At 48.4% G+C, this 11,466-nt stretch overlaps 1 protein-coding gene across 1 annotated transcript in view; it reads right to left on the bottom strand.

Moving 5' to 3' along the window:
• The window catches only part of LOC135222582 (uncharacterized), a 384,420-nt gene extending 373,575 nt beyond the window's left edge, over positions 1-10,845 (bottom strand). Inside the window, exon 1 of the mRNA XM_064260656.1 lies at positions 10,689-10,845. The gene's annotated coding sequence lies outside the window, so the exon portion shown is untranslated. The remainder of the gene's footprint in view (positions 1-10,688) is intronic.
• Between the last annotated feature and the right edge of the window lie 621 nt (positions 10,846-11,466).

Here is an 11,466-nt window from a genome sequence, read left to right on the forward strand (position 1 = left end):
GGACTTCGGAGAATACAGCTATATATATATCTGCCAAGTAAGTCTCATGAACAAAACATGAATTAGGTACCTTTAATGAGCAGAGTAGGACCGTCAAGCCCCTCGAACAAGAGCATTTTCCGAGAACCCCCCCTTCAGGAGGGGGAACAGCGACAGCCCTCCTGGTCTCCTCCTGCCACTTGCGCGTACATCCTGGTCGGTCCGAAGATTGTGCCTGGTACATACGGCGTCGTGACGGGATCGTGTGGGGCGCACCCCTCACAATCACTGCGCTGTGCCTCGCTCTTCCTGGTGTAAACCGAGGAAGTTGAAGGCACAGGAGAGGAAGACCTGACGCTCCCCTTCGCTCGCTGGCTGAACCAGCGGGCTTGGAGGGCTGCAGGCGATCGCCACCCCGTGGTGGGGATTGAGCTGCAGGCCTAGTTGAGTTGTTTCCCTGGGGAAAACGGCTGGACCGAGAACAGCGGCCCCGATCTCGTGTGTCAGGGGAACTGCTGCTGGTTGCCGTACCCGCACGTTCCCTGTGGGAGCGACGGTCGGGCGACCTGCAGAGATCACTGTCACATTGAGACCGGTGCTAGTCCTCACGGCGCGTCACACCGCTGGTGCCAGCCGTGGCTGGCACCGGCGATCGGGGGGAACTCTTCCCAGCCTCGGCACGTGGCCGGTCAGAGACCGTCACGTCAGCCCGGGTAGCCAGCTGGTCGCCGTGAGAGCGAGAGCTGGCCTGGTGGGAGGCGCCTGAGTGGCTCCGTGCCGTGAAACTGGCGCCGAGCGAGCTCTGGCACCTGATTCTTGGCTGCACGGTCACTGGTAGGTGACGGTACACTCGGTATCTCTCGCGGACGAGAGGCCGAGACGGAACCTGGTGTAGTGGCAGAGCCCCTGACACCAGGCGAGGAAGTACCGGTGTTAGCCGGTACTCCTCTGGTCCCCGTAGTCTTCTTCCTTGTGGAAGAAGAGACGGGCCCTGCTCCCGGAGGAGCAGGAGGACCAACGGAAGCACCCACCGAGGTGAGACGGGTCCCGAGAAGCTCCCGAGGGAGACTTCTTAGGAGGGAGGAGGCAACCTTCTTCTTCCTCGGCTGTGAAGCCTTGAAAGTCGAAGGGGAAGAGACGGCAGCCGACGACAATGAAGAAGATGAAGACGACGACGACAACACCTTCCTCCTCTTCTTCGTCAGCTTCCTCAGGACAGACGTAAGATCTGCCATCCAGGGCGGAGCCGGGGCTGCTGTAGCCGAAGCCACAGGGCCCGGACGCACCTGTACAGACAGACCAACGTCTGGGGCAGTACCACCACGAACAGGGACGACGTCAGCAGGTATGGGCATCTCAGGAACGGCAGGAACAGCAGGCACAGCCAGCACAGCATCGGCAGGGACAGCCAGCGCAGCAACGGCAGGGACAGCTAGCACAGCAACGGCAGGGACAGCCAGCACAGAATCAGCAGGTACGGCAGGCAGCACCGGTAACACAGGAGGTGGAGCAGCGCTGAGCCAGCGACATCCTGGTACCAGCGGCAGGTCCAGGGGCGAGCTCTAGGGCAGAGGGAGTGTGGTCGCTGCAGCGCGGCAACCACGAGCAGCGGCGGCACGCCCCCCCCTCGGTACGACGAACGGCCCTGCACAGCGGCTGTAGGCGAGACTGTTACCACGTGAGGCGAGTACACCAGGTGAGGAGGGACGGCGTCACCTGGAGTCGACATCGTTGTCGTGGTCACCGCTCCATGGGTGACCACAGCAGGCCCAGGCAGATAGAGCAGCAGCCCCTGGACACTAGGCACGCCCTGCAGACCAAAGGATGCCCATACCTGACCAAGGTCAACCCTCGTGGCAGTAGCACCTGCGGAAGTAACAGTAGAGTGATTAGTGGGGGGAGCGAAGCCCCACTCCGAATGAGCGGAAGACCCCGAATACAATTGTACATCGGGGCACCGAGTGCCCTTCCCCGCGCTCGACGGATCGGGCGAGGAGAAGGACCCAGATAACCTCCCCCCCGAAGGGGAAGGGCCATCCGCGGGAGCTGAGCATTGGGGGGGGGGGGGGGGATTCTCGTTCCCCACCCCCGCACAGCACCCATGTAACCAAAACAAAAATACTACAGGGCCCGAGAGCAATCGTGCCCTCGGCACCGAGTGAAAGGGCATAAGGATCAATTCCTGGCTGAGCGGAATCTTGATCCAAAAAGAATATTGATGCAATCAATAATAAAAGGATATAAAAATGAAAATGAATCTTGCATTACAATTTCACTTCACAATGAATAAAGGGCTCAGGTCGAGCGCATTTGCGCCCTCGGACCGAGCGCAAGGGAGAAAGGATCCATCCCGATTATGAGCAGAAACCTTGATCCACGATGAATTGATGCAATCAAAACATGAAAATGAAAAGAATAGTGCGCTTGCAATTCACTTCATACAAGATAAAAGGGGGAAGGATCAATTCCCGGGTAAGAGCGGAAACATCGATCCAATGAAAATGATGCAATCAAAATAATATATGAAAATGAAAAAGAATACTGCACTTGCAATTTCACTTCATAAAAATAAAAGGGGGAAGGATCAATTTCCGGGTAAGAGCGGAAACTGATCCAAAATGAGTATTGATGCAATCAAAATTAATATATGAAAATGGAAAAGAATACTGTACTTGCGATTCCACTTTCATACAGAATAAGTTTTCGTGCCGAGCGCATTCGCTCGGCATCGAGCATACAGGTAAAAAGAAAATGATATTGTTATAATACAATAAAGTTTCATACATACTTACCTGGCAGATATATACTTAACTAAGACTCCGTCGTCCCCGACAGAAATTCAAATTTCGCGCCACTCGCTACCGGTAGGTCAGGTGATCTACCTGCCTGCCCTGGGCGGCAGGACTAGGAACCATTCCCGTTTTCTATCATATTTTCTCTCTTCCACCTGTCTCCTGCGGGAGGCTGGGTGGGCCATTAATCGTATATATCTGCCAGGTAAGTATGTATGAAACTTTATTGTATTATAACAATATAATTTTCATACAATGAACTTACCTGTCAGATATATACTTAGCTGATTGGCACCCTTTGGTGGAGGGTAAGAGACAGCTAAAATGGAATAGACAGGTAAACAACATATGTTGTAGGTATAAAAGAAAAACCTTGATTCCTACCTGATAGGTGGTAGACTTCGTGGCTGTAGCCTGGTAGTCTGCATTACCTCAAGACTTTAGCGAGATATGTGATCTATGGCTAAGAGTTCTTGTGGGTCTGTCGATGGGTATATGAACCGCTTACTCGGCAGAGCCTGAAAGGACTTTGTCAATGGGTACTGGACCACTTCTATGACAACACACCTTATGAAGGAGCACACAACCAATCCCGACCACCTGATCCTAACCACCATGTTAGTATAAAGAATTGTTCTGAGTTATCCCTGAACTCATTACAAACAACCCATAACTCGAAACTAATACGCATTCATACAAAAATTCTCCAAAAAATTTTTTATAATACTCCTCTAAAGAAAAGTACACCAAGAGTTCCTTACTGAACAACAGTGACTGGCCGCCAGTGCAGCACCGAGCCCTCTTTGTCAGCAGAAATCTAGAACATATCTAGTAGAAGGTATGTACAAAGTTAAGGATTGGTGTTTGCTCCCGTACCCAGTATCGTATCCGCCGATACGAAAGCCCAGAGAAAACATTTCTCGTAGGTCACGCGAACGTCTTTAAGATAGTGAGATGCAAATACCGAATTGCACCTCCAATATGTCGTATCAATGATTTTCTTTAGCGACATATTCTTCTGAAAAGAGAGAGACGTCGCCACAGCTCTAACTTCATGAGCTTTTACTCTTAAAAGCGGAAAAGAGTCGTCAGGACAGAACTTGTGAGCATCTGTAATGACGCTCCTTATGAAGAAAGCTAATGCATTCTTAGACATGATTCTTGTGGGGTCCTTAATCGAACACCAAACGACCTGCCTAGAGCCTCCCATTTGTTTCTTCCTTTGTAAGTAGAACTTCAAGGCTCTTACAGGGCAAAGAGACCTTTCTGTTTCTCTACCCACTAGACTCGATAAGCCTTTAATCTTGAATCTGTGCCAGGGATTCGAGGGGTTTTCATTTTTCGCTAGAAAAAGTGTTCTAAACGAGCAGAAGGCCGAGTCTGGTTAAAGCCGACTTCATCTTCAAGGGCGTGAAGTTCACCAATTCTTTTGGCTGTCGCCAAAGATAGGAGAAACAAGCATTTCCTCGTTAAATCCCTTAACGAAGCTAAATGAGGAGGCTCGAATCTGTCAGACGAAAGGAACTTGAGAACTACATCCAGGTTCCAGCTGGGAGGAGTTAGTTCCTTAGATTTTGTTGTTTCAAACGATCTAATCAGTCGTGCAGATCTTTATTATCAGCAATCTCTAGGTCTCTGTTTCTGAAGGCTGCCGAAAGCATGCTCCTGTATCCTTTGATAGTCGATACAGATAAGTGAGAGTCCTCTCTCAGGAACAAAAGGAAATCAGCGATTTCGGTTATAGAGGTACTGGAGGAGGACAATTCTTAGACTTACACCACCTTCTAAAAACCTCCCACTTGGACTGATAGACTCGTCTAGTGGAAGCTCTGCGGGCTCTAGCGATAGCGCTTGCAGCTTCGCGAGAAAACCCCCTCGCTCTGACAAGTCTTTCGATAGTCGAAAGGCAGTCAGAGCGAGAGCGGGGAGGTTTTGATGAAACCTCTCGAAGTGTGGCTGTCTGAGAAGATCCATCCTTCTTGGAAGGGATCTGGGGAAGTCTACTGTCCACTCCAGCACCTCTGCAAAACCAATCTTGTGCTGGCCAAAACGGGGCTATCAGGGTCATTCTTGTTCCGTTGGACACTACAAACTTTCTCAACACTTGCCCCAGGATTTTGAAAGGGGGAAAAGCGTACACGTCTAACATGAGACCAGTCTAGCAGGAAGGTCGACCACGAGAGCTCTTGGGTCTTCCACCACTGAGCAAAAGACTTCCAGCCTTTTGGAAAGGAATGTGGCGAACAGATCTACATGAGGAGTGCCCCAAAGATCCCAAAGACTCTGACACACCTCTGAATGAAGGGTCCATTCTGTGTGAAGGACCTGGCTTCTCCTGCTCAGTCTGTCCGCCCTGATGTTTCTCGTACCCTGAACAAATCTTGTCAGGAGGGAGATGTTCCTCTGGGAGGTCCAAAGTAGCAGATCTCTTGCTATTTCGTATAGGAACAAGGAGTGTGTTCCTCCTTGCTTCCGAATGTAGGACAGGGCGGTAGTGTTGTCCACATTCACTTGGACCACACTGTTTGCCACAAAAGGTTCAAAGAACTTTAGAGTCAAGTGAACTGCCAGAAGTTCTTTGCAATTTATGTGCCAGGACACCTGTGCTGCCTTCCAGGTGCCTGACACTTCTCTCTCGTCTAGTGTTGCTCCCCAACCCTTCTCCGATGCGTCTGAATATAAACACTCGGCTTGGGTTCGGAACTTCCAGAGAAATTCCCTTGTTCTCTTTTAGAGGGGACAACCACCATTGCAGGTGTGGTTTCATTTCCATTGGAAGGAGAAAACCTGTCGGAGAGAAGTCCCGTCTTCCAATTCCATGATCTCCTTAGGAAAAACTGAAGAGGACGAAGATGAAGTCTTCCTAGAGGAAAGAACTGTTCGAGCGAGGAAAGGGTCCCTAGAAGGCTTAACCATTCCCTCGCCGAAGTACGTTCTTTCCCTAAGAAGAGAGAGACTTTCTCCAAGCCTCTCACGATTCTCTCTTGCGAAGGAAATACTCGAAAACCCGAGAATCCATCTGAATCCCCAGATAGACTAAGTTCTGTCTGGGGATCAGCTGTGACTTCTCGAGGTTCACGAGTAGTCCCAACGCCTTTATCAGGTCTAGGGTCAAAGAAAGGTCCTCCAAACACTGTCTCTCTGTTCTGGCCCTGATGAGCCAATCATCCAGATATAGAGAGATGTTGACGCCTTTGAGGTGAAGAAACCTCGCCACATTCTTCATCAGGTTTGTGAAGACCTGAGGAGCTGTGGACAGGCCGAAACACAAGGCCCTGAACTGAAAGATCCTTCCCCCCGTCATGAAACGGAGGTACTTCTTCGAAGAAGGGTGAATCGGGACATGAAAATAAGCGTCCTGGAGATCCAGCGACACCATCCAATCTCCTTGACGTAAAGCCGCAAGGACTGAGGCCGAAGTCTCCATAGAGAACTTCTCCTTTAGAACGAACTTGTTCAGAGCGCTGACATCTAGTACTGGTCTCCAGCCCCCCGAGGCTTTCGCAACCAGAAAAAGACGACTGTAAAACCCCGGAGAGTTTTGCTCCAGAAACTAATTCTATAGCTCGTTTGTCCTACATTTGATCCACCATCAGACGAAGAGTATCCCTCAGTACAGGGTCCCTGTATCTGGCTGACAGTTCCCGCGGAGTAGTCGTTAGGGAGGACTGTCCTGGAAGGGGATAAGATATCCCTTCCTGATTATAGACATCGAAGAGGCGTCCGAGTTTATGAATGTCCAGGCGTCTGGACAAATAAATTCGAGAAGCCTGGCACCCACTGGTGTTTGGAGGTTGTCTGTCTCACTTCCCTTTCTTAAAGGGACGGGAAGAAGCTTTACCTCTCCTCTCAGGACCTCTCCTCTTAGAGGGAGCTCTGGAGGGAGGGCCTCCTCGAAAGGGCTGAACCGTAGAAGTCGGTCCTTTCTTGTCAATCGCAACTAGGGGTCTCTTCTTCCTTGCAGTGTGAAGGAGAAGATCCTGTCGCCTTCCTTCAGTCAGTGAGCGAGAAATTTCCTTCACTAATGAGAAGGAAACAAGAAGTCTGACATGGGAGCAAAAACCAGGGCTGCTCTCTGTGAGGGAGAAACCGCCTTGGTTAAGAAGGCACTAAAAATACTCCTCTTCTTAAGGAGTACCGCTCCAAAGAGAGAGGAGACTTCTCCCGATCCGTCTTGTACTGCCTTGTCAATACATGACAGAATACTAAGAATGACTTCGAATAGACCTTCCGAGTCATGAGCCTTCTTAGACATCACCCCAAGGGACCAGTCTAGGAAATTAAACACTTCCAAAATATGGAAGAGGCCCTTGAGGAGATGATCAGTCTCAGAAATCGCCCAAGTCACACGAGCTCCATTCAAAGCGTGTCTACGCGATGAATCAACCAAGGTTGAAAAGTCCGCTTCAGCCGACGCAGGGAGAGAAAGGCCCATGTTCTCCCCAGTTCGGTACCAGACACCTCTTTTACCAGAAAGTATGGCTGGAGGCATACAGAAGGTGGTTCTGCCCAGATCCTTCTTCGACAACATCCACTTGTCAAGAGACTGTAGAGCTCTTTTCATAGAGATCGTCGGTCTCATCTTCAAAACCGACGAAGACTTCGGTACGATCGCACTCGAAAACAGTGATCGAGGCGAAGGAGGAGCCGCAGGAGTCAACGAATCTCCATACTCTTGCAAAAGAAGGTCCGTCAAAACTCTATAATTAGAGAAGCCTTTCTCTACCGTTAACCTCGTCTTCCGAATCTACGTCCACACCGTGCGGAGAATCGGCTTGAAATACAAGAGGATCTTCACCAAGTTCTCTCTCTACTGGCGACAAACTCCTACTAGGAGAGGACTCATAGAGTGAACAGATTCTCTCAAGTCTACTAGTAGTCTCGCGTCTGCTTGACTTCTCACGCCTGGCAAGCTCTTCGCGCTTGGCTGGCGCCTCGTGCTTGGTCTGGCGCCTCGCGCTTGGCTGGCGCTTCACGCTTGGCTGGAGCTGTTGCTTGGGCTGGCGTCTGGCGCCTCGCGCTTAGCTGACTCCTCGCGCTTGGGCTGACTCCGTCCTCGCGCCTGGCTGGCGCCTCGCGCTTGGCTGACTCCTCGCGCCTGGCTGGCGCCTAGCGCCCTAGCGTATCCTTGTCTAGAGCAACTCGCTCGGATAGCTCCTGACGCCTGAAAGAATCTTCGCGCCTGAAAGACGTCTCGCACTTGTAAGGCTCTTCATGCCTGAAGGACGCTTCACGTCTAGCAGGCGAAAGAAGACGAGACTTCTTAATAGGAAGTCTAGCGTCCTTCTTGCGAGGGGGATCCCTCGAAAGAACTCCAACCAAAGAGGCTAACTGTTCTTGAACAGCTAGCAGTATCCTCTGGAAGCCACACCAGCGTCCTCTTCAATAGAAGAAGCAGGAGAACTCGAAGGAGTGCGATCCTCAACTACCGATCGAGGAGGCGTCGAGACCATCTTAGCCTTCTTGATAGAAGAGGGGGCTTCCTCCGAGAAGCGCTCCGGGCTCGAGTCAAACGCGCATTCTTTCCAGTGCCTTTTCAGTGGCCTAGAAAGATCCGAGTCCTTCCACCCTCGTTTAGGTGAAGGAGAAACCGGACGACGAGAAAAAATCTCGTAGGACGCTTCTATTAAAGCGGTCCTGAGCAGACTGTAGCGAAAACAGAACCTGCTGAAGGGACGCCTGACCGTTGGGGATTCCCCACAACCTCCATACGACTTTCGACTTTCCTTCTCCTCTGGGTATGTGAGTTTGGAAGAGGTCTAGGCCTGGGAGCAACACTGGGAACACTCACTTCACTAAGTAATTCACTATCACTTCCCTTACCTTGCATGGCCGCCATTTTTGTCTTCATCTTACGAAGAGTAGCCTTCAGATTGGCGATTTCAGAAGCCGAATCCGAATGCAAAGCCTGTGAGGGTTCAGATACATAGGGAGAATCAAAATCATTAATAACAGGAGAGTTAGACTCAGAAAAAGGCTCAATAGGCCTTGTACTCACACCCTTTTGTGCAGCCCGTCTAATTCTATCCCTCTCTAACTTCTTCAAGTAAGAAGTTAGAGTCTTCCATTCATTAGCATTCAACTTTTCACACTCAATACAGGTGTTAGCTAAAGAACAGTCAAACCCCCTACACTTACGACATACAGTGTGAGGATCAACCGAAGCCTTCGGTATCCTCACCTTGCAGCCTACATTCACACACACTCTCACACTAACACTTGAATCAGACATTCTATCAGAAAAATCAAAAGCAAGTCCAAATCCAGTCCACAGTAGCGAATGCCAAAACAACGATCCAGTACGTCACCAAGAAATCCAATATAGATGATCAAAAAGTCTTGAAAAGCGAATTCCAGTCAGGAGGTAGTAACAACAATGTTGATACCACCGGCGACAGAGAAAATATGATAGAAAACGGGAATGGTTCCTAGTCCTGCTGCCCAGGGCAGGCAGGTAGATCACCTGACCTACCGGTAGCGAGTGGCGCGAAATTTGAATTTCTGTCGGGGACGACGGAGTCTTAGCTAAGTATATATCTGACAGGTAAGTTCATTGTATGAAAATATAAATGAAAAAGAGTACTTACTTACAATTTTCATTCACACATTTCCAACCAAAATATACGGCTCGGAGCGAGCGCTCTCCCGCCCTCGGCACCGAGCACACACAATACGAGGATCATTCTGGGAAACTTTGAATTCCCGCACTTACGCCCTCCAGTCCCGGGCACTCGGGTAATCGGAGGGCGTGGTGAAACCATGATCCTTTAATTCACAATTGAATTCAATGGAAATAAAGTTGAAATGATTGTACTTACAATTCAGTTTCACTAGGTAAATAGAAAAAGAAAACACAACCATGCGAAAGCAACGACGATGAAGCGGGCAGAGAGCGATGATACACACGTCTACACGCCAGCAGGCCGAAAGCAAAAGTGATTCTTCACCTCCCAGTCGCGCGGCGCGCGCACTGTCGGACAAGCAGTTAACTACCGAACCCCTTGTTCGAAAGCTTACGACCTATCCAGCTGCCGCTAGTAACCTTCCTATTGTAAAATACTATTGTAAAAGGACCGAAAGGTTTGTATCTCGTGTCGGAACAACTTGAAATATAGCCTTAATTTCTAACTTTGGAGAAAATACTTACTTCGAAAGGAGAGTAGAGGTCTTGAGCTGTTCCTCTCACCACCAGCAACTCATGACTGATGACCGTCTCCGGTGTCAGGACGTGTTAAAGTATTTTTTCAGAGGGTGGCCACAAACGCGGTAGGTAGTCAGTGGCTCGGCCAGTCCAGTCGGTTGTTTACCCTATACGCTAACATTGTTCAAATGAGTGCTGAGAAGGCTGGGAAAGATGTTGGATCCTTTGCAGTTATGAATGGCACCTCAGTCGGTGGACATCATATTGGATTTCAAAACTGCCTTGAAAACATATTTTACGAAGACCTCACATGCCTATTTTAGTTCGTATGGCGCTTTCATACTACTATATCACATCATGTTGATGAAACTTCAAAAGACATCAACCTTTTGAATGGTATGCTTAAAGATATAATTTTATTCTTGTTTCACCAATTAAATATCAAGTGAATACGACTGATCCATGCGATGATGATGGATCCACTGCGGTGTTTCCCCTTAGTGTCACAGCCACGAAGGTTAGGTGAGAAATGAGGGCAATGACCTCAGGTTGACAGTTCCACTCCTTACATGTGGACGTTCACCCGTAGAACGGTCGTGGGTGGACTGACAGGTACATCTGAGCGTGAGTACCAGGTCTAAGGCTATCAAGGCTAGCTAGCTAAACCTACGGTTGCAAACTTTGCACTTGAAATCAGCCTAGTAGGCTAGGACTTTTTAAGTTTAACTTTCACTAAATTTGATAAGACATCCAGCGTTTTCCTGGAATACGCTTACCTTACGAATAAACATTCCACTATACATCAACCGTTATTACACCAATAGCTACTGAAATGATCAGGGTAGTAATTCTTGACAGATTCTCAGGACGTCACACGTCAACGAGAACTACAGTGTGTTCGAGTGCTGTACCTCAATCACGTTAATATATTGTTAAACACTCGTACAATTTAACTTAAAATTTTCCTGTTAATACAAATTCATATCTACTGCGATAAAATTTAGTTTCCATGTATATGCACCTTGGAAAGCGATGCAGCCGTACACTGAATGAATTATTAGCATTTACTTTCATTTCACACCATTCGAACACTGGAAAAATTGTAAACAAACATTATGGATGATAAACTGTTGGTACTACGTTGCTGTCAGTGTACGCCATATTAGCCCTCCTATTTCTGAATTCTAACTCCATATCCCAGCATAGTATTTTCAACATTTCGTTAAAACTTAAAAATACACTGAAATTTAATTCTCAAACAACATTGAAATTAAGTAGTAAGATAAAATCGCCCAGAAAGTGTTCACCAAAGAATTTAAGAAGATAAACAAACCAATTATCAGTAAAATTTGAGAAAAGGAGAAAATTGGTGACAATGAGAGTTAGAAAAGTGAAGGTTAATATTTCAAGGCCCGTAACCAGAGTTTTTAGTGATTGGAGGGGGGATCGTTTTTCCCAAAACTGGACCTTTTCTTCAATAAATGTCATTGCATATGTAGGTATATACAAGATGAAATACTTGAAAATGTTATTTTATTGCATTCAGAAGAAAAA

This window comes from Macrobrachium nipponense, chromosome 8 (assembly GCF_015104395.2).
Source record: "Macrobrachium nipponense isolate FS-2020 chromosome 8, ASM1510439v2, whole genome shotgun sequence".
Lineage (NCBI taxonomy): Eukaryota > Metazoa > Arthropoda > Malacostraca > Decapoda > Palaemonidae > Macrobrachium > Macrobrachium nipponense.